The 25914-nt window shown below is 39.5% G+C and overlaps 1 long non-coding RNA gene across 1 annotated transcript in view; it reads left to right on the plus strand.

Moving 5' to 3' along the window:
• LOC142101488 (uncharacterized) overlaps window positions 1-21315 on the plus strand; it is a 41199-nt gene extending 19884 nt beyond the window's left edge. The window contains exons 2-4 of the long non-coding RNA XR_012679026.1: window positions 4565-4672; window positions 20161-20249; window positions 20923-21315. This is a non-coding gene — a long non-coding RNA (uncharacterized LOC142101488). The remainder of the gene's footprint in view (window positions 1-4564; window positions 4673-20160; window positions 20250-20922) is intronic.
• Window positions 21316-25914: the final 4599 nt, after the last annotated feature.

The following is a 25914-nucleotide window of genomic DNA, read 5'->3' on the forward strand; positions in this document are numbered from 1 at the left end:
TAGACGTACCTCTTACATTCAGGCTTTTAATCTGCCTCTTTAAAATTCATAGTACTGCTCAGTGACTATAACCTTAGTAATTGCATCACTCTCCCACAAGTGTCTTTTCCTAGAGAACTGAGCCATATCATGAGTGGGGGGTGGGGGTCAGATGCTGGGCACCTTATTTAACACTTTCATGCCTGTAAGAAATCATCGGATATCACTACAGTGTGGATTATATGGGGACGGCCCAGAATTGCATAGCCGGAATAATATATTAATCCTTTAAATTGTGAAGTCTTTGAGCAAGGTTCTAATTCCTATTGTCTCATATTTGTATAAAAGTTAAAAACTATGTAACTATGCCCTGCATGTACTCTGTATAATACTCTCTACAGCACTGCAGACGATGTTGGCACTTCATAAATAAATAAATAATAATAATAATAATAAATGAGACATATGTTTACAAGCTTAATGCAGGACAGGATGGAGGTGTAGTGACAGAGCTGTGTATGTGATATAAGTAAGTTATAGAATAGAGAGCTATAGGACAGGATGGAGGTGTAGTGACAGAGCTGTGTATGTGATATAAGTAAGTTATAGAATAGAGAGCTATAGGACAGGATGGAGGTGTAGTGACAGAGCTGTGTATGTAATATAAGTAAGTTATAGAATAGAGAGCTATATGATAGGATGGAGGTGTAGTGACAGAGCTGTGTCTGTAATATAAGTAAGTTATAGAATAGAGAGCTATATGATAGGATGGAGGTGTAGTGACAGAGCTGTGTATGTGATATAAATAAGTTATAGAATAGAGAGCTATAGGACAGGATGGAGGTGTAGTGACAGAGCTGTGTATGTGATATAAATAAGTTATAGAATAGAGAGCTATAGGACAGGATGGAGGTGTAGTGACAGAGCTGTGTATGTATTATAAGTAAGTTATAGAATAGAGAGCTATATGATAGGATGGAGGTGCAGTGACAGAGCTGTGTCTGTAATATAAGTAAGTTATAGAATGGTTGTGGACTCTATAGTGTCCAGAGATGAGAGGTGCACGTTGAAACCAGGTTGCCCCCACCTCCGAGTTTTGCACCCAGGACTGTACAGGTGACTTGGGGCATTCGCTGCACCTGGAGGAACAACATTTTCACCGGGAAAGTAGTTAGAGAGTGGGAATCACAGTAAAGGGGTAGTAATGGCAGACTAGCTGGATGGATTTAATAATAAATTTGAAGCCTTTATTACATGGAATGGTATCAGTAATTATAATGAGGAAATTAAGATTGATCCAGATAATTAGACTGTAGCATCTGAGTGTAAGGAACAACCAAAAAGATTATTTCTATCTGATCAAAATCTTCTGACTTTTTTCACAAAATGTCACAATAATCTTGTTCAAATAAAAGTTGATACTTTGTTATCTGTGATCTGCAGATACAGAGCTTTGAAATCATTTCCTATATAATTAGCTACTAAAGGTATCACCTTTTTTCATTTGTTTGTTGTACTTTTCTAAATGTATCAACTTATTTGTCCTGATTACCCCAAACACATGTTCAATATAAATGTCCTCCCAACCCTTTTACTCCAAATCATAAGAAGGGATTTCCCAAAACCTTTCCTCCTATACAGGTAGAGTACCCCCCCCCCCATTCCCTATACTCCCCCTTCCTCCCCATGTGTTTACTAAAAGTACATATTTATACTTTATAAACCCTAAGTCTTGTAATATAAATGCTGTACCCAAAAATGTTATTACTAATAACGACATCCGACCATATAAAATAGTTGACATATAATCATATTTACTAATGTTACCCATTTACATAAAGAATGTAAGTAAGAAATACTCCGAAATACTCCATTTAGAATACTAGGCTCCCCTATCTATTTATCTGTGAATAGTTAGGGAATCAGGAATTATTTTTACTGCATATATACATTAACATATATAAAAAGAATAAATCAAGGGCAAATAATTTAGCAAGGTCTCCTCGTTGTAGGAAAGCAGTCTGGGGAGGATATATCTGTAACAGGACATAGAGGAGAGCAGAAAAAATCCATTCTTTGATTTTTTCCAAAAGTCGAGCCGTTCCTCCCATGAGGCGTCCTGACCCCCAACTCTCTCAGCCCCCCAGTCAGTGGACGCTCTGTAGTAATTGATTGCGGGAGACTGGTGCATTTTGCAATCACTGTAGCAGAATGACTGACGGTGTGAGAGGAGTATGGACAGGAGAGAGGGAGGAAGTTTTCTTACTCTCCTGCCCCTACTCTTGTCACCCACGCTGGCTCTGACAGTGATTGACGGGTGACCATAGTGAAGGAGTGGGGGAATGTAGAAGAGTCGACTAGTTATTGATGCTTGGTAACCCTTATTTCCCCCTGTGTTTTAAATAGTTATTTTTAGAGGGAACACTTCTACGTAAGTATAAAGGAATCATTTAAAGGCATGGTAGATATGAAAGCTCCATTGCATGCAAAGGCCGGGCTTGTAATGATTAAATTGTCTCTCTTCTTATGGCACAAACACCGCACACTTTCTGTGCCCATCTGTAGCCTTCCTACCTAGTCACTCGCAGGTGCTAACAGTGTCTTTCTCCCCAAATTTCAGGCTCTGTATACTTTCTCCCTGGCAAACCAAATAAGTATCCTTGTTGCCCAAATTTCTGTGCAACACATACAAATTGTATCAGACCATTGTGCTATATGAAACAGAGGCGGAATATACCCATAGCAAAATTTGGGTAAGGGTCCGGCAACCCCCCTTCATCCTCCCTGCCCCTTCTGAGCAGTGTAGTTCCGCTACGCATGCGTAGCATCGTACTATGCTCGTGTGGTCTGTGCGTGTCGTGCTCACAATGACCACAACTTTGCTGTCTTTCTCCCAGCAGTTTATCCTCCTCTGTATTTAGTTTTCTGGCCACTACAGTTTTAGGGATTGTTTCTGATTGATTGTGCCACAGGCATATCAGCAGGGTGACACTTCTGTAAAAAAGATAGCTCTTTTGGTTGGGATTGTAAGGGTTAATACCTGGTAAGAGTTAAGGTGAATGTGGTGTAATTGAACAAAGGATTTCTCTTTGAGGGTACATATGCATTGTTGTTCTAGATGTGCTTCTTAGCGCTAGTAAGTTTCGGTCTGAAAAAAAGCACAGGTCCAAATGTACGTCTCATTGTGTGACCCGTCAGACGTCAGCCAGGAAGGGTGGTAGAGACATTTGCACAACGACAGCACCTGACCTTGTATGTTGTGGCGGTCTGATCGTGTTAGTAGTGCCCTATCAGATCCGCTTGTACAGAAGAAAACAAATATTAATGTCACCTGTTAATAATATAGTCATTAATGACAACACAATTATATAATAAGACATCTTTTTTTTATAAATAAAATATATTTATTAGGATGTTTTTAATGTCTACTGTACATAAAATATATTTTTACATTTTGTCCTGATTGCAAATACATGTTATAGCATACATATGTGACTGTCATCACTAATCAGCACTTGCACCTGACTTGTAGCTGCTGCAAGTGATACGACTGACAAACACGTACCTTTGAGATGCCCTGAATCGGACACTGCTGCATGCACTCTAGCTTGGCACGCCCTGACTGTAGATTGACTACGTGCATACGCCCAGTCCCCTCTTTGTCCTGCCCATTAAACCGTAGGCCATAGTACGGGTCCTTAGCGCTCAAAGATGAATTGGACGTTGCTGCGTTCACTGGCGTATGGTTCGGTTCTGGGCATGCGCAGAACAATTTTATGCCAAATACGACACATATCTACATTTACATGCCTTAATGATTCATGCCCTGAATGAGTGACATAATGTCAGTCATCTAATGTTTTTAATGCCCCTGGAGTGCTGGCCGCTGACATGGAGGAGAAGCAGCTGGTGGCTTCTTACCGGGGATCTTTCAGTTGCTCCTCCTCAGTGGTGGATTCAGGATGGGGGAGCAGGGGCAACCCCCCCCCCCCTCCCCCAGCATGTGCAGGCTGCACACTATATTCTTGTCCCCATCGACTGAGAGGCAGCCAGAGATCCTGCACTGTTTAAACAATCAGAGCGGCTGGGTCTCTGCCAACAGGTACATGTATATACAGAGAAAAAGGGGTCTGGGCACCAAATCGTGTCCCCCCCCCCCCCCATAGCAAAAATCTAGACCCGCCACCGCTCCTCCTCCCTGTCATTGAAACGCTGGGAGCGTGACTCTTGGTTATGATGTCACAGCTAAGCGCCATACTGCCACTGGGAGTACCAGAAGATGCCCCCTTACCTCCTGCCTGCTAAGATATGAAGCAATGAGGGAGTGGGGGCACAATGCACAGAGCTTGCGCTGTCCCCGAGTGCGAACAGTAAGCCCCTGAGAGTATTTATGGGCTAGTTCTGCAAGTAAGAGAGCGGGAAAAACACCTGAAAGACCCGGCCAAAGGAAGTGTTACTAAGTACTGACTGACACTGTGTCAAAACACGGTTTTATTATTTTCTAATCTGTTAAATTTAGCAAATATATAGTAATTGTGCAATAAAGTGTACAGAGATATGTAATATTTAAGTTTCTCCCCTGCAGGTTGTTATCTTCTTTCCGCTTAGAGATTCTGGGAAACATGCAATTTCGCCAGAGTTGACCAAACGTTTCCATAGAAGAAAACTGCTCTCCTAATCTATTTAGAAGCAGGTGATACCACTTGGAGTTTTAATTAAGTACTTTACCTAATCACCCTAATGTGTGAACTGAAAGACTATTATCAGGAATGACTGTAAATTCCCTGTATGTACCTATAATACAATGCAGTGGTCTCACAGCAAATACAATTTATGCTGTAGCATTGCACTGGTTACAAATGATGTCATATCCCATTATAAACTGTATTATAAAGATTTTTTTTCAAACTTAGTCCTACATGTTTATTACAGGGGCTGTACTGAGCAAAATCAAGTGCTAGGGTCTTAACTAAAAGACCCAGGGCCAAGCCCTGCAACTAACCCCACCACAGTTATACAAGTAAAATTGAAACGTTTAGTTAAATATAACTATACCAATGTTGGGCATATCAAATAAGATTCTATAAACCAAGTTTTAAAACTTACATGGGGAACTGTGTTTATTGGGCCCTGTGTACCTTGTGTTGGGGCTTAGCAATGTTCTGGTTCATCAGATCGATATCACCCCCGAGAACTAATGAAAGTTTGGTGCGATCACTTATAATACAGGGGTTTGTTCTATGTCATTAGTGTTGCGTGTAGTTTGGACGGTCTAGCACCCCCTTTATATGATGTATTACCCGGCCCGGGTTGAGACAGAGCTTTCTCTGTTTGCAAAGTAGTCCCTTTGAAGTTATTTGGGGGACTCTGTCCTCCATCCTTACTTAGTAGCGGATCTTACAGCTCTTTGGCTCTTTGTAGACCACTGCAGAGACAGCCCCAGTGAGCAAAGGGTGGAGTTTACACAACTAATCTGACATTTGTACAAACAAGATCAAACAGCTATCTGCCCCAGCAGCAAGGTCGAGAAAGTTCCTTCCAATCTGTAAAGGACTCTGGCGCCCAGGTCTGGCCTCATCTAAGAAGAAAGCTCTGGACAACTTCACTATCTCTACCTGAGTCAATATTGACCAAAATCTCCATGTATTAGGCAGGAATGATGTCACTCAGGTCTCCAAATGGAGTTTGCTCACTTTGATAAGGCGAGAAAAAAACCCACAAGGAAATCTGGCTTCTCCTCCTCACCTTGTGAGAAAGGAGCTTTAATTTGGGCTCCTTTCAGCATGTACATTCCAGTGTAAGTAAAGAAAGGAGCAGAGTCACTGTGGCTTAAGGTGTTTACTCTGCGGTGGAGAGCTGGCTGGGCCTGGAGCCAGCACAGTCCCTATATGAGGCTATATAAAGTGGTATGATGTATGCGCTCATTGTTACAAGATGCCAATTGGGAAATAATTGCAGAACGTTCTCCTATGTTTGTTCTCATGAAACAAAAAAATTTGGAGGCTAAGTCATAGTTAATCATCTGGCAGAGACGGCGCTCATCCATTAATTTCACTGACGTCTGCTGTTATTTCACGTCTTGCAACCTGTGCAGGGCATGGCACCAAGAAACCACATATTGCTGTAGTACGGCTGCCATGTTATATATAAGAGGGGCGTCTATCAAGAGGTCCTCGTTTGCAGCGTTAAGTCTGATTTTTCTTATCGCGGCAATAAAAAACTCCATTATTACCGCAATTTAGAAAATATATATATATATTAGAGATGCTCACTGACGCCCGTGAACTGGTTTTGGTTTTGGATCTGGATTAACTTCGTGTTGTGGTTTTGGTAAAACCGCCCTTGTGTGTTTTGGTTTTGGATTTTTTAGAAAAAAATATGCTAAAATCACATAATTTTGCTCTTTTATTGTTCCTACATTATTATTAACCTCAATAACACTACTTTCAAGTCATTTGCAGTTAATTTTGACCTCACAGGTCACAATATTATTTTCATACACTTTCAAACAAATACTGCAGCGACCTGGCTGGATGGTAAGCGACAGAGCAATGACACAAACACACGGCAGTTCCTACCACATCTAGGACACATTGGCACACAGCAGTGGCAGAAAAGAAAAATGGGGGTCCGCCCTCCCTCCTGCCCCCCAACATGTTGGATCTTAAAAAGGAATTCAAAACTTGCGAGATCCGACGACATCACAATGACATGTATATATATCTAATATATATATATATATATATATAATCTATCTATAATCTACTATATAAATGCCTAGTGGCGTGTGTGAAAAAAACAAAACAAGCTGCAGCGCCACCTGCTGGGCAGAGTTATACACTGACCTATATATTTCTTGAAGGAGAAGTGACAGTTGGGAGTGGTTGGTGGTTGCCGGGGGTGACAGTGGGGTGTTTTTAACACCTTAAGTAGCTTGATGAAGGATGTGGCGATGAAGATGAAGGGTGAGGTGATGGAGAAAAATGATGAGGTGGTGACATGTGGACAAAACCACGTTAAAAAAGGGCGCTTGCGTCGGGAAGTAACGCTCTTCCCCTGAGGAGGCCTGGGCTAGGCCCAGATGCATGACAAGAACCTTTTTAACACCTTAAGTAGCTTGATTTGACTAGAATGCATGAGTATCATGCACGGGTTAACTTGTGTGTGTGTATATATATATATATATATATATATACTGGTAACTTGGAGTGTCAAGGGTTAATTCACTGCTTTGTCTGGCCAATCAAGGCTATATATGCATACATGAATGAGCCCAGATTCGGTCTTTCAGTTCACTTAATAAAACAATAAATGCATAAAAGTTTAAAAATAGATAAAGAATATAAAAAAAAAGTTTAAAAACCTTTTAAAAAAAAAAAAAGAAAGCTTTATTCAAAGATACTTGTTAAATAGCCTTGACCAGCGTAAGCTCTGAGAAGGTGCCTCCATAGCCCGAAGAGCGCTTAGAGTTGCAGATTGCGGAAACATCCCACATTAGTGTCATAAATTAGTCATGAAAGTGAGTTGATGTCGGAACTGTCTGTAATAAACAGGTGACACTTTTGTCTACTTTGAAGTTTTGTTTTACAGGCGGGCAAAGTACGCCTAGAAATCTGATTCTGCTCCGATGGGCAACTGGAAGGCATTAAAACTATAGGAAACTCTATCTCTACTAGCTCAGAGTTGGTGCCAGAATCAAGTCTTTTTTGTGTAGTGGAAATGGTTGTGTGCTTCTCTATACAGCAATAAACACTCCTAACACAAAGTCTCCACTCCTTTATCTCATTATAACAGTCTTGCTCTGCAAAATAAGAGGTTTATTTTTGCACTGCTCTGCAAAAGTAGGCGCTCCAGTGCAAAGAATGCCATCGCTCTGCCACTGAGCAGTGCAAATGCTGCTATTTTACTCTGTAATCCCATGCACGGCGGCTCAACCCAGGAGAATTCTGTGCTGCGTTTAACCTGTTTTTCCTTAGTAAATGGGGCAGACTAAAAACATTAGGAGACATTATTAACAAATAGTTACTCAATGATAGTGCAAACAATTTTTAGAAAAAATATGTGCAAAATGTAGTAAGGTTCTGATGTCGAGTTTGACACAAGTGCATTCACTCACTGTAATTTTGCATGCCACGTAAAAGTCGCTGCGCATGCGCATAACTTGCTTAAAAAAAAATGAGCTATGCGTATCTAACACACAGGGATGTTCATGTGCAAATGCAGAACAGTAAGGGTGTGCAAACCCCCCCTGAGCTGTACTCATATTGAGGGCTAGAATTACAACAGAAATGCGTGTTTTGTAGGTGTACTTTTTGTTCCTACACAAAGTAGCTGACAGTACTATGGTTGCCACGCAAGTACTAACTTGCACGGTGAGATTCACCTAAGTACCTGGAAGTCACAAGATGTACTGGCAAACTTGCGTCTGTGCATATTTGTTCAAATGACCCTCTCAATTCACATACACCGATCAACCACACCATTTTAAAACCACTGACAATTGAAGTGAACAACATTGATACTCCCATTATAATGACACCTCTCAAGGGTTTGGTTATATTGGACAGCAAGGGAACAGTCAGTTCTTGAAGTTGATGTGTTGGAAGCAAGAAAAATGAGCAAGCGTCAGTATCTGAGCGACTTTGACAAAGGCCAAATTGTAATGACTAGACAACTAGGTCAGAGCATCTCCAAAACGACAGGCCTCCTGGGGTGTTCCTGGTATGCAGGGATTAGTACCTACCAAAAGTGGTCCAAGGAAGGACAACCGGTGAACCGGCAATAGGGCCATGAGCTCCCAATGCTCATTGATGTGCGTGGGGAGTGAAGGCTCTAGCCCGTCTGTTCCAATCTCACAGAAGAGCTACTGTAGCACAAATTGCTGAAAAGGTTAATGCTGGCTGTCATAGAAAGTTGTCAGAACACATAGTGCGTCGCAGCTTGCTGCATATGAGTCAGAGTTGTTTTAGCAGCACAAGGGGGACCTATACAATATTAGGCAGCTGGTTTTAAATTATGTGGCTGATTGGTGTATATTGAGTACAGAGGTCATATATAAAGCACAAAATGGCCAATGTGCAGTACCAAATTAGCTTTGGTCCCACAGGGCACCTCAATCTACACAAATGTGCTTAGATTTTTGCCTTAGCGCATGTGTTTGAAGAATGAAAAGGAGGCATTAGCAGAGGAGCAGAAAATGCTGAGGGAAGGAGTTGGGGCTGAGCCAGCCGGATAGTGGGAATGGTCTTGATCTCTGCTTGAGTGACAGTTTACCCCCAGAGAGGTGCGGAGTCTAAGGGAAGAGAGGTATTCACCATGGATTCCTGCAAGGGAATATGGTCTTAGCTGCTCTCAACCACAGGTCGCGGTACTCTCGGGTGCAGACCAGATATTTTGGAGAACCACCAAGTAGCTGTAAGGCAGAATGGAATGTAGCCCCAAGTATATGGAAATTCAGGAACTGGACGGATGCTGTGTGATGATCAGCAGTGTAGCCACGAGTCTTGATAGCGGAACAGGCTGAGCAGGTAGTACTGTGAAGCGATGAGCTGCAGGACTCAGAAGGGCTGAGGTATACACAAGTGTAATAATTCAGGAACAGGACAGATGCTGAGCGATACAGTATAGTCGTAGGTCTTAACAGCAGAATAAGCTGAATGATGATGCTGTGAAGCGATGAGCTGCAGGACTCGGAAGGGCTGAGGTATACACAAGTGTAATAATTCAGGAACTGGACGGATGCTGAGCGATACAGTATAGTCATAGGTCTTAACAGCAGAATAAGCTGAATGATGATGCTGTGAAGCGATGAGCTGCAGGACTCAGAAGGACTCAGGTATATGCTAGTGTAGTAATTCAGGAACAGGACGGATGCTGAGGGAACCACAATAGTCACAGGTCTTAGCATCGATTTGGCTGAACAAGTGTAGCAGATAGCAGTAACCAATGGAAACCAATGTACATAAGGATCAGCATGGAACTAAAGTGGTGAGATGTGTGATATGGTGTACTGGTGCTCCTCAAATAAAGAAATCATACTGAGAGAATATAGAATATATAAAAGCCCTTTAAAATAACTATTATTTATTAAATACCTATAAAACTATTGAAAACAATATAATGTGTGCACGCTTGTACAGTATAATTTGGGACCAATATATGCAATATACATTATATGAAAAAGATCCACAATGTCAAAAGGGCAAAAGCTTAATATAAAAGAGTCCAAAACTTCCATATTATCGTCGGAACAGCTCTCATAGTGCTATATACAACTTTGAAACGCGTATCCACCAGGAGGAGAAGTCTATATACTAGCAGCCAAGAATTTGCTTCAAAACAGTTGCAAGGATTCCTCTGAAAATGATACACAAATACCGCACTCACCACCAGAATGAAACACCCCAGCATCTGAACAAGTGGTGCTGAACATAGGTCTCTTCTTTTGGACTATACTTATACAAGTCGGTGATCTCGAGCAGAACAATGTTTCCCAAATCCTTTACGCTGCATATAATAAACATGAACCTACAACAGGATACTTCTCAGAATAGAATTAAGTTCTCACCAGTTTCCCTGTATGTAAACATGGAAAAATGTTCCAATCTTTCTATAGGAATGAATCGCACCATTGACCACACAACTAACGCGTTTCCCCATAACAAACGTCTTCATCAGAGGTAAATGTGTGTAAAAAGAGGTAGGTATTTCAACCATCCCCAACAAATGGAAAATAATCATCAAAAGCAATCAATTTAAAACCTTAACTTCAGCTCTATTGGACTGGGGAATGCACTCTATATTCTCTCAGAAAGATATCATTGTAAGGTCACATATATTTCTGCTTGTCCTTTACAATAAAACTAATTATTATTTACATCAAGCTTTATTAAAACTCACATGTACTAATAAAATAGGTTATTATTTTACCAAAACAAAAGCAGTCAATAAAGTTCATTCAGATTTAGACCATCTGTATTTAGTGTGCATAGATTATGAAACCAATATGGCTCCCTCATGCAGAGTCTCTTAAAGCGGTGCACACTACAGAAGATTTCTCCCGATGCGACATCATTAACGATTTAATCAACGACTGAACATCCCGATCAGCAGCCGATTCATGTGTACACACTATACACGTTTTACACGGTTTACCTTCAGTTTTGTGCTCTTCATCTGTCATAACCATCTGCTGAAAAGATCGGACTCTGTAAAGTCTATGGAGATCCTGATGGTGAGTGCATACACACTGCAGGATTGGAACCACATTGTTTCATCGTTGAATGAGATTTTTAGTCCGTTAATGAAATGAAATCAAACACTACAATTTGCTTTGGAACGTAATCGTTGGGAAGTACACACTAATACAATATCGGGCCAAACGGTCGTTTATGGTGTAGTTGACCTGATAATCGGCTGAAAAACCTGTAGTGTGTACCCAGTCTAACTTGTTCTATTCCAATTATTCAATTTTAAAGTCATCAGAATTGCTTTCATGTACTAAGTTAAAATGCTTAGATATACTGTAGTATGCATTGTGGATTTCTATATGATATTTCTGCCATGTCCCAGAATTCTCACTCTCCGGGGACGGATCGTATGACCTGCATATTATAAGTGGCATGAACCTTCAAGGAGGTAAACCAAAAATCTGGTTTCGGAATATAGAAACTCCTTTGATGTTATAGGTTTCGTTTCTTTGCTCACCCGTGACTAAAAATGCACACTTCTGAATTCTATATGCTTACAAGTCATACAGGATCCTCACCAACAGCGATAACATCATGGTATTTTTCCTGGGAATCAAACTAAACCCCCACTGACTGTCTAGAGTATGGGATCTGTTTCTAAGATGGAAAATTGATTTTACACTATATGAGCCATTCCTAAATATAGGAATGAAGGGTACAGATTAATGTACGAGGAATCCTTTTTTCCTCATTTTTTTCTCTATCCATATTGTAAAATTATCTATCGGATGATTCCAGTGGGTAAATGTATTAAACTGTGCTTTTTGCATCTTGCTGATATTTGGCAACTTTTGCAGCTAAATTTAAAACGGCAATGTGTTTAAAGGCAAATCTTGCCTTTAAACACATTGCCAGTTGCCTTTAAACACATTGCCGTTTTAAATTTAGCTGTCAAAGTTGTCAAATATCGGTGAGTTGCAAACAGCACGGTTTAATACATTTACCCCCAGGAGACCCTCTGGATAATCCCCCACAAGAGCTGTTAGTCTGGGGCTTCATGGATTGGGTTTACATGGCCAAGCAGCCCCACACAAGCCTCACATCATTGGAGTGGTGTAAAGCAGATTGCCATTGGAGCAGTGAAAACGCGTTCTCTGGAGTGAGGAATCACAGTTCATCGCCTGCCAGTCTGATTGCCAAATCTGGGTTTGGTGGATGCCTTGGAGAACGCTTCCTACACAAATGCATACTGCCAACTGTAAAGAATGGTAGAAGAGGAATAATGGCCTAGGGCTGTTATTAATGGTTTGGCCTGCACCCCTTAGTTTCAGTGAAAGGGAATGTTAATGCTGCCGCTTATAATAACATTCCATAGAATTGTGTGCTTCCAACTTTGCAGCTACAGCTTGGTGAAGGCTTTTTCTAATTTAGCATGACAATGTCCCTGTCCACCAAGCAAGGTCCATCAAAAATGGTTTCTTGAGTTTGGTGTGAAAGAACTTGGCTGGCCTACACAGAGCCCTGACCTCAACCCCATTGAACAACTTCGGGATGAATTGGAATGCTGACTGTGAGACAGGCCTTATTGCTCAACAGCAGTACTCGACCTCACTAATGCTCTTGTGGCTGAAAGGACGCGAATCCCAACAGCCATGTTCCAAAATCTAGTAAAAGGCTTTCCCAGAAGAGTGGAAGCTATTATAGCAGTAAAGGGGGTAGCAACTCTATATTAAGCCCCATGGATTTCAAATGGAATGCTCAACAAGCAGATTTAAAGGCTGTGGGAGACCCTGATCAGGCAAGGTAGGGCATTCCATAAGTGAGTAGCGACACTGGAGAATTATTGTAGGTAGGAGTGAGAGATAGTTACCAGTGATAAGGCAAGACGCAGCTCAATGGCTGCGACATCTAAGAGGGTGTGTGGGAGAGTATATTGATATGAGATTTAAGATGTATGAAGTGGTGGTGTTGTTGTGGACTTTATAGCTAAGGGTAAGTAATCTGAATTGGATTCTGGAGGACACAAGGAGCCAGTGTAGGGATGGGCAGTGTGGTGCAACCACTGTGGAGCATCAAGAGAGGAAGATCCGTTTTAATGATAGATTGAAGCAGGGATAGATGGGTGAGGGTAATGCCAGATATGATGTTGCAGCAGTTGAGTCAGGAGATGGTGAGAGAGTGGATAAGAGTTTTGTTTGCATCTTGGGTAAGTAAAGGGTGTATTCTGGTAGTATTTTGAAGGTGGGAGCAACATACCTGCAAGAGAAACTGGATGTGAGGAATAAAGCAGAGGGCAGGGTCAAGTATAACGCCAAGACAGCGGGATTTCGAGACTGAGGAAATTGGCGAGGGAGATTTGAGGGGAGGTGGTGACTCTGAGAGAAGGGAAGATGATAAGCTCAGTTTTGGACTGTTCAGCTGACAGTTTCTCATGAGGACCCCAAAACACAGAAGTCAGCCATGTTCTATCTGACTTCACCATGATGTTCACCATGACATTTGGCAACGACAACACACTCTTCGCTCATTATGAAAACCAACAGGTGATGTATCACATATCAATGATAGAATAATACGTCCAACTCACCATGGTACATTGATTGTCTTAGTTGAGAAACCCAGAGGCACCGGGGCAAAGAAGAGAAAGGGGCAGGAAAAATAAATATAGTAATTGTAATCAAAATCAAACCCCAGTAGTTGAAGTAGTCTAGTGTGACAGGAACATTGGGTTTTTCCTTCACTGTTGTGAGTTATGGTGGGAGCTTCAGAACACTGCATTTTCCTGTCTGGAAAAGCTCAGTTTCCCACCATGCCCATGTGACACTAACCTAATCATGGTATTTACTAGTTATGTCTACCGATACAATTCCATACAATAGTGGCATCAAAATCACTTCTAATTCTACAGACATAAGATATTCATGAGCATTAATGAAAGGGTGAACTTCCCATGTATTGCTTACTGGTTTCCTGAGAAGTTTATTGTGACATCGTCAAAATGTTGTACGCCCAGTAAAAACTCAGTTTTCAACACTGGTTCTTGATTGGCTCTGAATGATCATGTGACATTTCACAGATTAACTGAGTCTAACTAGGCATGTGCAAATTTGAATTTGTAGGTTTTGTAACGAACAGCTAATTTGCCTTTTGAATTAATGCAAAATAGCAGGAAGCACAAGGTGAGGGCAAGGAGAACAGCTGATATTCCCTGGAAGGGTGGGTGTACTAATAACTAACTATTGCTTAATGATAGAGGTAATAGCTGAAAAAGAACATCAACAAAAGAAGTAATATCGAGTTTTGGGTGGGGTACATTATGTTAACTACAGAGAATTGCTTACCTGGGCTGCAGATACAGAAGAGTTGCGCTGAACCATTAGAATCAGCAACATACCTCCCGGTATTCTAAATAAATAAATGGGAAGGGGACATGGCCACATAGCATTGGGGGGGACATGGTCATGTCATGTTGAGGCATGTCACCTACCTAGTGCTTGGCCACTCCGATCTACCCTCTATTACCCTAAAAACACTTCTGCATGCACCTGTGGCAGTTGTGCCTGCAGAGTTCCCTTACCTTCTGAGCAGAATTTAATTTGGAGCCCTAAAATTCCTCCTGGCGTCCACTGCATTCTGAGGCTTCAAATAGTTTGTGATGTCGATGGTCACACGATAGTCTGCTCCAACTGGGGAACAGGACCCAGAGCAGCACAGGTGGCAGCTATAGAGCCCTGTTGTCTAACATAATTTTGTGTTGCAGGCAACTAAAACCTCACACGGCCAGGGCTTTTAGCTACTAGCCCAACATGGCTTGATACTGGAGATGCCACTCTAAATATAATCAGCTGTTTCTGTCTTTAAAGTGCTATATCAGCAGAAGTACCCTAATATGAAGCCTGCACTTTGCCATAATCGTCATGTTCTTCTATGGCCTTTTAGAATCAGTGACCGTTATCAGAATACAAAGGGTAAAAGTCACATAGTGCTACTTTGCATTGGCCATGAGATTACACCATGACAGTCTTGAGTGATGGGTGCAGTTTGGCATCTTGTTCCATCCCTATGTGCTGGTCCTTCCCAAAATCCAATCCTCAATGAAGATTTCCTGTTTTAGAATAATATATACAGGGATGAGATAGATAAAAATGAAGACTGATCCAGCATTAAAAAACCGATTCTGAGCAGTGAGTATATTTTATATTGCATATTACCTAGCTATATTTCTAGGTAGGCTAGAAATATAGCTAGGTAATTATGTTAGACAACAGGGCTATATAGCTGCCACCTGTGCTGCTCTGGGTCCTGTTCCCCTCCCCTTAGATTGTACGCTCCTCTGAGCAGGGCCATCTCTCCTCCTGTTTCCACCACTTCTAACTCTGCTCTCCAGCTACTTTGCCCTCCTCCCCCCTCTGGGGGTCTCCCTGTCTTCCGCGCCCTCCTTTAGGGCCCCGTCATTTGCGGATACTCCCCCCGCCCTCACTAGCTGTGCATTGAGCTTACTGAGTTACTGTGCTTTATGTTTACTGTACTGTGCTGTCTCACCTTGTATTGTAATTCATTTTTGTCCCTGTGCGGCGCCACGAACACCTTGTGGCGCCCTATAAATAAAAAATAATAATAATAATAGGCTGCCAGTTTTTGTTAAATTCAGTATTTAATGTAGATATAAAACCAGTGGATGTAGTATACGACTTCACACACCAGATCAAAACGCTCTGAGCACCTCAAAAACGTTCTGCAGGAATCGCCAAAACAAACTGTGCACAAAGCAAGTGCCTTACTTAAGTCTGGTAAGAGGTACTTCTCATTCTTTTGCTTTTCTGTCAAAGGAATCTTTTTTTCTTTTATGGTTGAGCAAAAATATCTCTGATCCCATGTCTATCCATTAGTAGAGTGGATCAGATTGGGGGGCCTGGTGTATTCTATACTATAGACGCCTCGAACTAACACGTTACAAAATTAACTTCATCACATCTTGAACTTGGTAGTACAAATAGTTATTTACACTACTCAATTTAATTTGCATAGGCAGAGAACTATATAACCCGTCCCCCCTGTCCCGTCCCCCAAAAAAAGGGTCTCTGATCCAGAAAGTACTCATTTTGTACATTTTACTTGAAAGTGTAACCAACGCCTAGATGTAGGAAGGGGTTGTTTGCACAACCAAAAAGCCCACACCTGTAAACTTGGCTCTTTAAATATATTTTGCTTTTCATTATAAGATCAGGGAGGGCTTGATTAATGTCCAGTAAAACAATAGTTTTTGTTTACAAAAATAAATGTGTTAACCCAATTTCAACCAGGGTTGATGAGCTGTAACACAGCAATCTGTGTCAAAATATTCAGCTGATTAAATGGTTATAGTATCACTACAAGATAGTTATCAGTAAGTTGCTCAGTTTTAGCAAGAGACTTTTAGGTAGATATAAGTCTGTAATGGATTAATGTGTCTGGTCTGGAAACCAAGTTGCCTGTCTTCCAAATAACACACTCTTATTGTAATCAGTTGCTAATTAAATTAATATAGTACTTGTAAATGCAAGTATATTGTTAAGGAAAACTACTACTGAAATTTACTGGATTATTTGTTTAAAAATTTTTTAATTCAAAATTGTTGGAAAATTAACTAGATATATTTACAATGATAAATATGGTACAGCACTGACAAATGGCAAAAATGTTGTATAAATAAATATCTTACTCAGAAGTCACTAGACACGGGAATTGGATTGATTGGAACATGCTAGAAAATGATTGTTAAGAAGCTTTATTTATTACCTTTTTTATACAGGGAAATATACAATAAATAGTCACAAAAAAATATTTAAGCCAAAGCATGAATTGGATTGCAAAGAAAAACAAAAACAAACATTTTTTTTTTTTACATGTCACGCCAATGTGTATTTTCAAGTAATTTGCAATTTTTACACGTGAAAATGGCAAAAAAAAGTTTCAATTTCAAAATAAATTAATTTGTTACAGTTGAAGGTGAATGAGTCTTGTAAATGTATTATTATCTATTTGAAGTTAGTATTTATCGTGTATTTTATATTCTTTGGATTGCTACTATTGTGTATTTATGTTTAAAAGGTATAATATTACTACAGAGGAAAAACTTAAATATTCCTAAATGATAAATTTTTGTTCAAGAAACTACTTATTCTTTCTAATATTATTAACATAACATACACTGATACAATGTTGTAAAAATAAATATAAAATGTTTTAACTTACTCCAAACCCAAAAGTATTGATTTTTTTGGCATTAAATGTCGCACAAATGTTTATAGTGTTTTTCTTTAGTAATTAGCAGTAAGGTATCTCTTTAAAAACAATAATAATTTTGCTAAATACAACCAGTTAAAAAAAGGTGATTCAGTATTTTTATGTCCCCTAATTTGAAGTGCTTTCTTACCAGGCTAAATTAAGAGAAAATAATTACATCCATACAGTTTTGTATATTAAAAAACAAATGCCTGTAGAAAAAGTGTTTGTTTTAATTATTAAATTGTAGGAGTTATTAGCAAGCCAGAATTTGTTTTTAAATACAAATGTGGATTGTACAGTAAATGAAAAAAACAAAAAAAACTGCTTAGTATCATTTTGCTGGTTTAACTTACAGCTAATATTTTTAAAAATACCAGACAGCTTTTCTCACCTGATGGATCATCCCGTTTATCAATTTATCTGTTAATCTGTTTGGTATGTCCCTTCTCTAACCTCTATAATTGACACATATGTCAATATGAGTTTTAAAACGCTTTTTTTTAAACTCTGAAAAATGATTACAGTAAGTTGATTTCACAGCTACAAATACCGTGGTTTAGAGATTTTTACACAATCACAAAATTGTGCTGATTCTTACTAAAGGCTTATTGATAAATTTCCACTTTGTTTCCAATCCTTGTGTTCTAAAGTGTGAAAAGTGCATAAACATTCAAATAGTTTCACCTTTCGTTTGACAGGATAGTATAGTGTGCTTTTACCAAATCAGCATGCCGATCTTCTCTGATGTTCATACATATTTGTCTGTTTATTTAACTGAATGCAGTCAAAGCAAACACAGGAAAAAAAACAGATCTGAATAACTTGTGTGTTTATGTGTTTTTGCATGAAAACACTACGATGTCAAGCTGTGAGTTTATCTAGTAAGATTTTAGGAGCTACTTTGCAACTTGGTAAACTGTAGCAGAGTGCGTCTGAAATCACAATCACAAAGAAAACAGACTTTATGTAGTTGTGTACTAAAGTGGCAGTTATTGATCCTTAAATTGCAGAGGCACAGTGATCATGGTTAAACTAAAAGCTGCACAGCATTATTATTTTATAAAAAAAAAAAGAAAATGACAACTAATTTTTATATGGTTTGTATATAAAAACTTCCTTTGAGTCTTCTTCAGCATGAATATGGAACATTTTCACTGGTGGCCTACTGACCCGATGTTTCCCTATTATAAAACCCACATTTACGTAGGTAGTGAAGATATGCATCCACACGCATCTATTTTTAGCTGTGTTACCAGTTCTTCACCCAATTTAAGTGTCATCTCACTATATTTTTAAATCAGTGTTTGGAGGGCAGTTGAGGCATCTATCCTGTGATCCAACAATTATTTAGTATAAAATATATGTTGAGTATTGATAAGGGAATGGTATTGCCACCAGTCACCAAGGCTTGAACACCATATTTCGGGCAGATTTGTCAAATTCATGGAGATCTGAGGCAGGGCTGAGGAAGTCCTGTGCTAACAGCAGACCGTGACCATGTAGTTGTTGTTCTGGCATGGAACCCTTGTAGTCCAACTTCACGTCACCGTAGTCCTCTAGGGAAGTGCACGGGCTATGGCATACACCCTTGACCTCATCAGATTCCACACTGTAAGGTTTGGACTCTTCTTCGCCCAGATCTGCCCTGTTCTTGGCTTGCCTTTTCATTTTGTAGCGATGATTTTGGAACCAGATCTTGACCTGGTTAGGCGTAAGGTGGATGTGTTTAGCTAGTTGCTCTCTCTCAGGGGCTGTAAGATATTTTTGCTGCTCAAATCTTTTCTCTAGTTCATACACTTGAGCCTGGGAGAAAAGGACCCTCCGTTTTCTTTTGGATGTATGCGGAAAGTATAGGGGGGTTTTTGCTCCATCTCCGATATAGCCTAGGCAGCCGGAAGCCGTCACATTAAATCCAGAAGGTGTAATTATTCTAGAGACTAAAACAGAAATAATAGATTACATGACGAATACAGTTATTCATTTTATGTCTTAAACAAAAGTAAAAATATGTTTTTTTTTTCTTTCCCATCTTACAGAGCAGAAATTGAACCTGTTATAAAATAAAAATAGATTCAATATTTTGAAAAACATCAGCAGATTTTATATTTTATTTAAATTAAATAATATGATTTACTAACAAGAAAAGTAGAAAATCAATTGACCCTACACATCTCAAGTCTTTCACTTGGCATTCACTGGACTATTTATTATCAAAATACAAATTATATTAATTGGATATATTTTTTTAAATAAATATTGTGGTTTATCATTGTGTAGTGAATTTACAGGATTCATATTAAATTCAAAAAGACATTTTTTTAATAAATATTATAACACATCATGATGCCAAAACATAAATTATGTAATGGGCTTTGTATTTTAAACATGAAACATAATTAATACCTAGAGTTGGAGAGGTTTATTATTACTACAGGTGGAAGCAACTAAAAAAAGTAAAATATATATATTTGACAATTTTAAAATGTTTTAAAATAAAGATAACTTAAAAATTGGAAATCCAAGAATGATATATTTATTTTATTTTATTTAAATATGTATTACATGTTTATATATATATTTTTTGTATTCTTCCTTGCCTTGTAACTAATTATATTATTAACATAATTGCCCTAGACAGATCCAGGTTCTTCTCACATAGTATTACATATAATTATATACAATGTATTTATGTATTGAACATGTTATGTATCTATTGCTGTTTCAGGGATTTACAAGAATATTATATATACACAAACGCCAAGAGTAGTCTGCCTGATGAGGTCACTGATAACTTAATTCAAATATTGGAGAAAGGTTAGTGATAACATCTTCAATAAGCCTATTCTATGGGTAAATAATTGTCTTGTCTGCTACAATAGATTCTAGAGAAACAGCAAAAATACACAGAGATAAGAGAATAATTGCTTCAAAATTATTCTATTCTATCCATTCTCTAGGCACATGGTCTTAATTTATGAATTAGCTTATTTAACCCAGTAATTCACTAAATAAAAAAACCAAAACACAATAGAACATTGCGTCATCCTGGTACTGTTTTGAAAGAAAATCTTCATTTGTCTTCATTTTAGAGCTCAGGACTCACCCAGGACCTTAAACAGTTTTATCAGCTATAGGTCCTTGGCCAGCAATCCTCTGATTACAAGGGTTGTTGGGGCCATGACTGGTGACAAGCCAGTAGATATTAACACTGTATTGTTGCCACTTCAGACTACCAAAGATTATTATTCGATCTCAAGTCTAAAAGGGAATTGTCCATTCAAAAACTTTATCAGTGAATGGGGATCAATTAAAAGGGATCTTTAATGAAACCAATACAAATCCTTATACCAAATATAACTCAACTGAAAACAAAATGTAACCACACACAATTTTACCTATTTAATGACTATTAATTAGAATATGTATTATATTAAATTATAGCTACAGAATAACGTGCAAACATATACATTTCATCTCTTTATTGCAGAATAACTTAGAAATGGAGAATTCTACTTGCAGGAAAGGAAACCTCAGTGTGTAGTAAAAGTTAAGTAGTAAAAGTGAGATGTGTTATCGTTGAATCCCTATATAGGTGGCATGGTATGTACTTACATGAAGGGTAATGTATCTCCTGGCTACCTCCATACCAGTCTGCACCCCCGATGTTGTCCTGGTAAGTTGGTAGGTCCCCAGGACTGGTGTAACCTCCTGGGCAACAAGTTCTGATTGGGTTTTGAGGCAGACAGTGGGCCATGGAGAATCCAGGTGATCCCATTGTTGGTTGAAGACAGGGCTGGTGAGACACCTGCACCAGAGGGCCATATCCTTCTAGGCAAGGGTCCACGGAGAAAGCTTTAAGGTCCTCCATGTAGACTGCTTGTTGGGTTGTACCCCACAATCCAAGTGAGAAGGGAACACTTTTGGCTTAGGACTCTGGACGTTTAATATTAGATGTCCTCTTAGCGTTGGAACTAATCTCAACTACTAGCTCTCCTCCCGTGCACAAATCTTATCAAGACTCTGTGGTCCAGAGAACACCAGAGAGAGAAGGAACAAGTGGCAGAAGGGAGGAGCCTACTCAGAACAATGGTATTAATAGTATGTTGTGTCTTCTTATCACTGAGTGTAGCTACAAAGGGGGCTAATGCTTTTCTGACAGTGAATGAGAAAACATCAGAGATTAGGGCCGTCTGTGTCATAGTGCCCCCTAATACCTGTGTCTGTGTGGCCTGTGCAAATGAACAACTTCAATGTTTCTTATTTTAAAATTACCAACATGTATTTATATAGTGTAGTTATGTGACTAATATTGCACACCTAGTAATGTGGTATAGTAAATATGAGTAAGCCAAATTGAATACATTTACTATATGGAGATAATCCTAAAAAATGGAGTAAATGTGACATTAAAAAGTTACTTTAACAGCAATTGATATTCTATAATAATTATATTATTTTAACATATTTTTTAAAATAATTAAGTAAAAGGTTATGCTGATATGACACAATGGATGTGGTTTAGATTAACTTAAAAAAAAAATTGTCAAAAAGAAAACTACTCCAAAAACTATACTCCATAATAACAGCAGCGTTCATAGCTGAAAGTGTCATTAAAAGTACATTTTTCTTGTTGCAAAAAACTGCAGCTATAAGTGAAATGAGCAGTCTGTTAAGGGCCTCATATAAATTTAAGAACATACTTGCCAACTGTTAAATGTCGGCCCCTGGGAGATCCGGGGGAGAGGTGGGCGTGTGTGGGGCGGAGCTAGCTGAATTGAGTCATCTTGTTCCCGTCCCCCCACAACGCAATGACGTAAACGCATTCTCCATGGCGCAGACATTAAAGCTTTTGTCTACTGCAGGTTGAGATGACTTTAATTTATTGTCCTTCTTTAAATGTTACTGAATACAGTGTTTATGTGGCTTCTGTGCTTTTCAGACATGTTTTTATATTAACTGGGCAACTAGTTTATGTTTGTTGCGCTGGGATAAATCTTTACTGTGCCCTCTGCATTAGGCTGAGTACACACTACAGGGTTTGTCAGCCGAATATTTGGTCAATCACACGACAAACAACCGTTTGGCCCCATATCGCATTATCGTGTGCGAATGGTGTCCAAAGATGAACAATTATTGTTCGAAGGCTCTTCGTATCATTTCATGTAATTTTTAAACCAAACTAAAAATCTTGTTTAACTATGGAACGATGTCGTTCCAAATCTGCAGTGTGTATGCACTCCAAACCGGCAGTCTCCATATATCCCTTTGGATGTGCAGACTCACTTTATTTTCAGCCGATGGTTAAGACGATGAAGATGAAGAGCACAGATCTGAAGCTAAATCTTGTAAAACGTCTTTAGTGTAAACACATGAATCGGCATGCTGATCGGGACTTTCAGTCGTTGGTAAAATCATTAACTATATCACATCGGGAGAAATGTTCTGTAGTGTGTACCCAGCCTAAATCCTGCTGTAAGGAATTTTAGCTCCTGCTAGAAATTTAGTGGGGCAGCCATGTGAGGTGGTAGTCCCTTATATTCCTGATACTAAGGATTGGAATGACATTGTTCCATTATTGAACAAGATTTCTAGTCCAATCAAACATGTGCTTTGGAAAAATAATCGATCATTGTTGCAGTGTACACACTAACGGGATATTGTGCCTATCGATTATGCAGATTTGAATTAGGAGCTCTAAAAGACTGCTTGGAAGATAAGCTCCTGAAGGATTTCAGGTGTGGTCATGTCCTGATATGGGAGAAGTATGCAGTACTGCCTAACTTATCTTTTCCTTGTTTTGCAATGCATTTTACACTCTCACTACAACACATTGACCTCTACAGAGAAAAACAATTGGTTTCTGTAATTGCCATTAGCACCATTAGCCACAGGCAATTTATCGTTATCAAAAAACAATGTGTTTCTTAATAGACACTGGTGCAAAACAAAAATTCTGTACTTGGCATTAGTGGCATTATCTATTCATGTGTGGCAAGATATAGGCAATTCAATGTGACATCAACCAGTGTATTTTTTAAAAGGCAGCAAGCGGCAAATGGGTACATGCTTTGCTGCACCTGAAAGATAGTCAATCCTTCCTCGTTACCATTGATACAAAATCTTCAGTCATTCAAACAAGAAAAGGAACTATGTAAAAGGCGAAATGCGTCAGCTTGTTCACAACAATCTCGTGTCAGTGGTGATGAATGTGTTAAAGATATTCACCTGATTGACACCAACATTTTCTCCCAGGGACAGAGACATCTATTAACAATCCAAGCAAATCTATTTAATGGTGGTAATGGTGCAGACGTTTTATGAAAAAGAGGATGAAGAGCCACTCAGTACTGCAACCTAAGGACAGAAAATCCTGGAAGCCAGTGGCCATTGGTGCAGTACCGGGGTTCATGAAGATAATGGGGCGGGGAGAACTGTGGGCCCAGTTCTCCCCGCCTCCCTGCACAGGGCCCACAACTTGCTAGTTCCGTCTCTGCTGGAAACAGCACCCTGAATTGCCCTACAGCACTTCTATCTGATCAAGCACTGGCATTTTGGCAGAAAAAGGTTGACCAGTGGCCAAAATGATCCCACTTTAACATGGCCTGATTAATGGTTCAGACCACCCTAATACACTTGTAGGGCCGTCCCTTTCCATGCCAGGATAATATACCATTGTTCTTAATTTAAAACCCATCTTCCTTCACCTCTCCAATGCTTGCGTTCATATTCAACAGCTATCAATGTCACTCATGTTGTATTCATCAATATCAGAATTGTATAGCGGAATGGAGGCGTGAACAAGCGCTACTGAGGGCGGAGGGGAGGGGCTGTCACGCCTGCACCTACCGTCATCCTTGTCTCTCCTTGCTTATCCTCAAGCAACTGCCTGAAGATGACTCATTCAACCTTTACCCTGGAAATACATCAAGATTTAAACCGTACTACATTTTTCCTTCAAGTTGTCTTTTTACTTTGGAGAACAACTATTCTTTTACATTTTAAAATTAATGTCAGTTTATGCTTAACTCCTAAATTCAACCCCTGCTCCAGCGCAAGATTATAGGTGCACTATGTAAAACATTTACTGCACTGTGATCATTGTAGTACATACTTACCAACTTTACAATGTTGGTATCCGGGAGCCTGCGGGGGAGGTGGGCGTCATGAGGGGCGGGCCTCCAAAATCTGTGTCATTTTGGACCCGCCCCCATGACGTCATGACGCAAAATGCGTCATTTGACAGCGGGGGGCGGGGCCAAATGCCGCGATTCACCAGGAATCGCGGCGTTTGTGACCTAATTCTGCCCACTTCACTAGGAAGTGGGCAGATCCGGGATTTTGCCACACTCGCCCGGGAGTCCGGGAGACTCTCTCAAAATGCGGGAGTCTCCCGGACATACCGGGAGAGTTGGCAAGTATGTTGTAGTATGACATCTTCATGATATTATACTGTAGATAGAATTTTTTTGGTCCTAGTTCGATTTGTCAGCAGAATACTCCTGAGATATCTTGACTTGAACAATTAGGAGTTTATTTAGTAATTCAGACAATTTTGTGTCCAAATCCAGGCGAATCTGCAGAATTCCCGGGGGTAAATATATTAAGGTCCGATTTCTGCAAATTGCTGATACTCAAAACTTGCCTTTAAACATATTGTCATTTTAAATATTGCCTGCAAAGTTGCCGAATATCGACAATTTGCAGAAACCTCAATACATTTACCCCCTGGGGTTTCACCAGCACTCCTGTAGGTCTATAGAGGGCAAATGAGGGGGCATTTATTATAAGCGGGGCACAGCAAGAACAGGTCACACCGAAAACCTATCCTATCTCCCCTGTTTGAAATGTTGAACATCTTTTTTCTGTTTAACCCTTTATGTGCCCGTGGTCTGCTAACTTGACACCTTTGGTGGTTCAGCTAATTTTCATGTATTTTATATATAAAAATAAAACATTTATGACAGACAATGTTGGTTAAAGTAAATTTTTTGTATCTCTTTATTTTTCGGAACAGCAAACAGAGATAAGTTCAGATTAAATGAGTAGAGATGATCACATTGATGAGGGACATTTGCACATGAATTAAAGAGTTGACCAATGACAAGTCTAATACACATCACATACTGCAACTTTTTGAGACTAAAATAATAAATGTTGGGATGAATGAAACCACCTCTTGCAGAGGTGCCCAAACCCAGTCCTCAAGAGCTACCAACAGGTCATGTTTTCCGGCTTTCTTTAATCATATACAGGTGAGTTAATTTATTTGGCTGCGTCAGTAGCTATTCCACCCGTTTCTACAGGCACAAATCCTGAAAACATGACCTGTTGGTAGCTCTTAAGGACTTGGTTTTGAGCACCTCTAACCTCTTGTCTTTGTGATGTTCATTTTCTGCAGTTTTTAACAAAACGGATCTGGGTGAATAATGTAAAAAGTCTTCATGTTACATTTCTAAGCAAAGGAGTATAAGGTGGGAAT

The sequence above is a fragment of the Mixophyes fleayi genome, chromosome 9 (assembly GCF_038048845.1).
Source record: "Mixophyes fleayi isolate aMixFle1 chromosome 9, aMixFle1.hap1, whole genome shotgun sequence".
Classification (NCBI taxonomy): Eukaryota; Metazoa; Chordata; class Amphibia; order Anura; family Limnodynastidae; genus Mixophyes; species Mixophyes fleayi.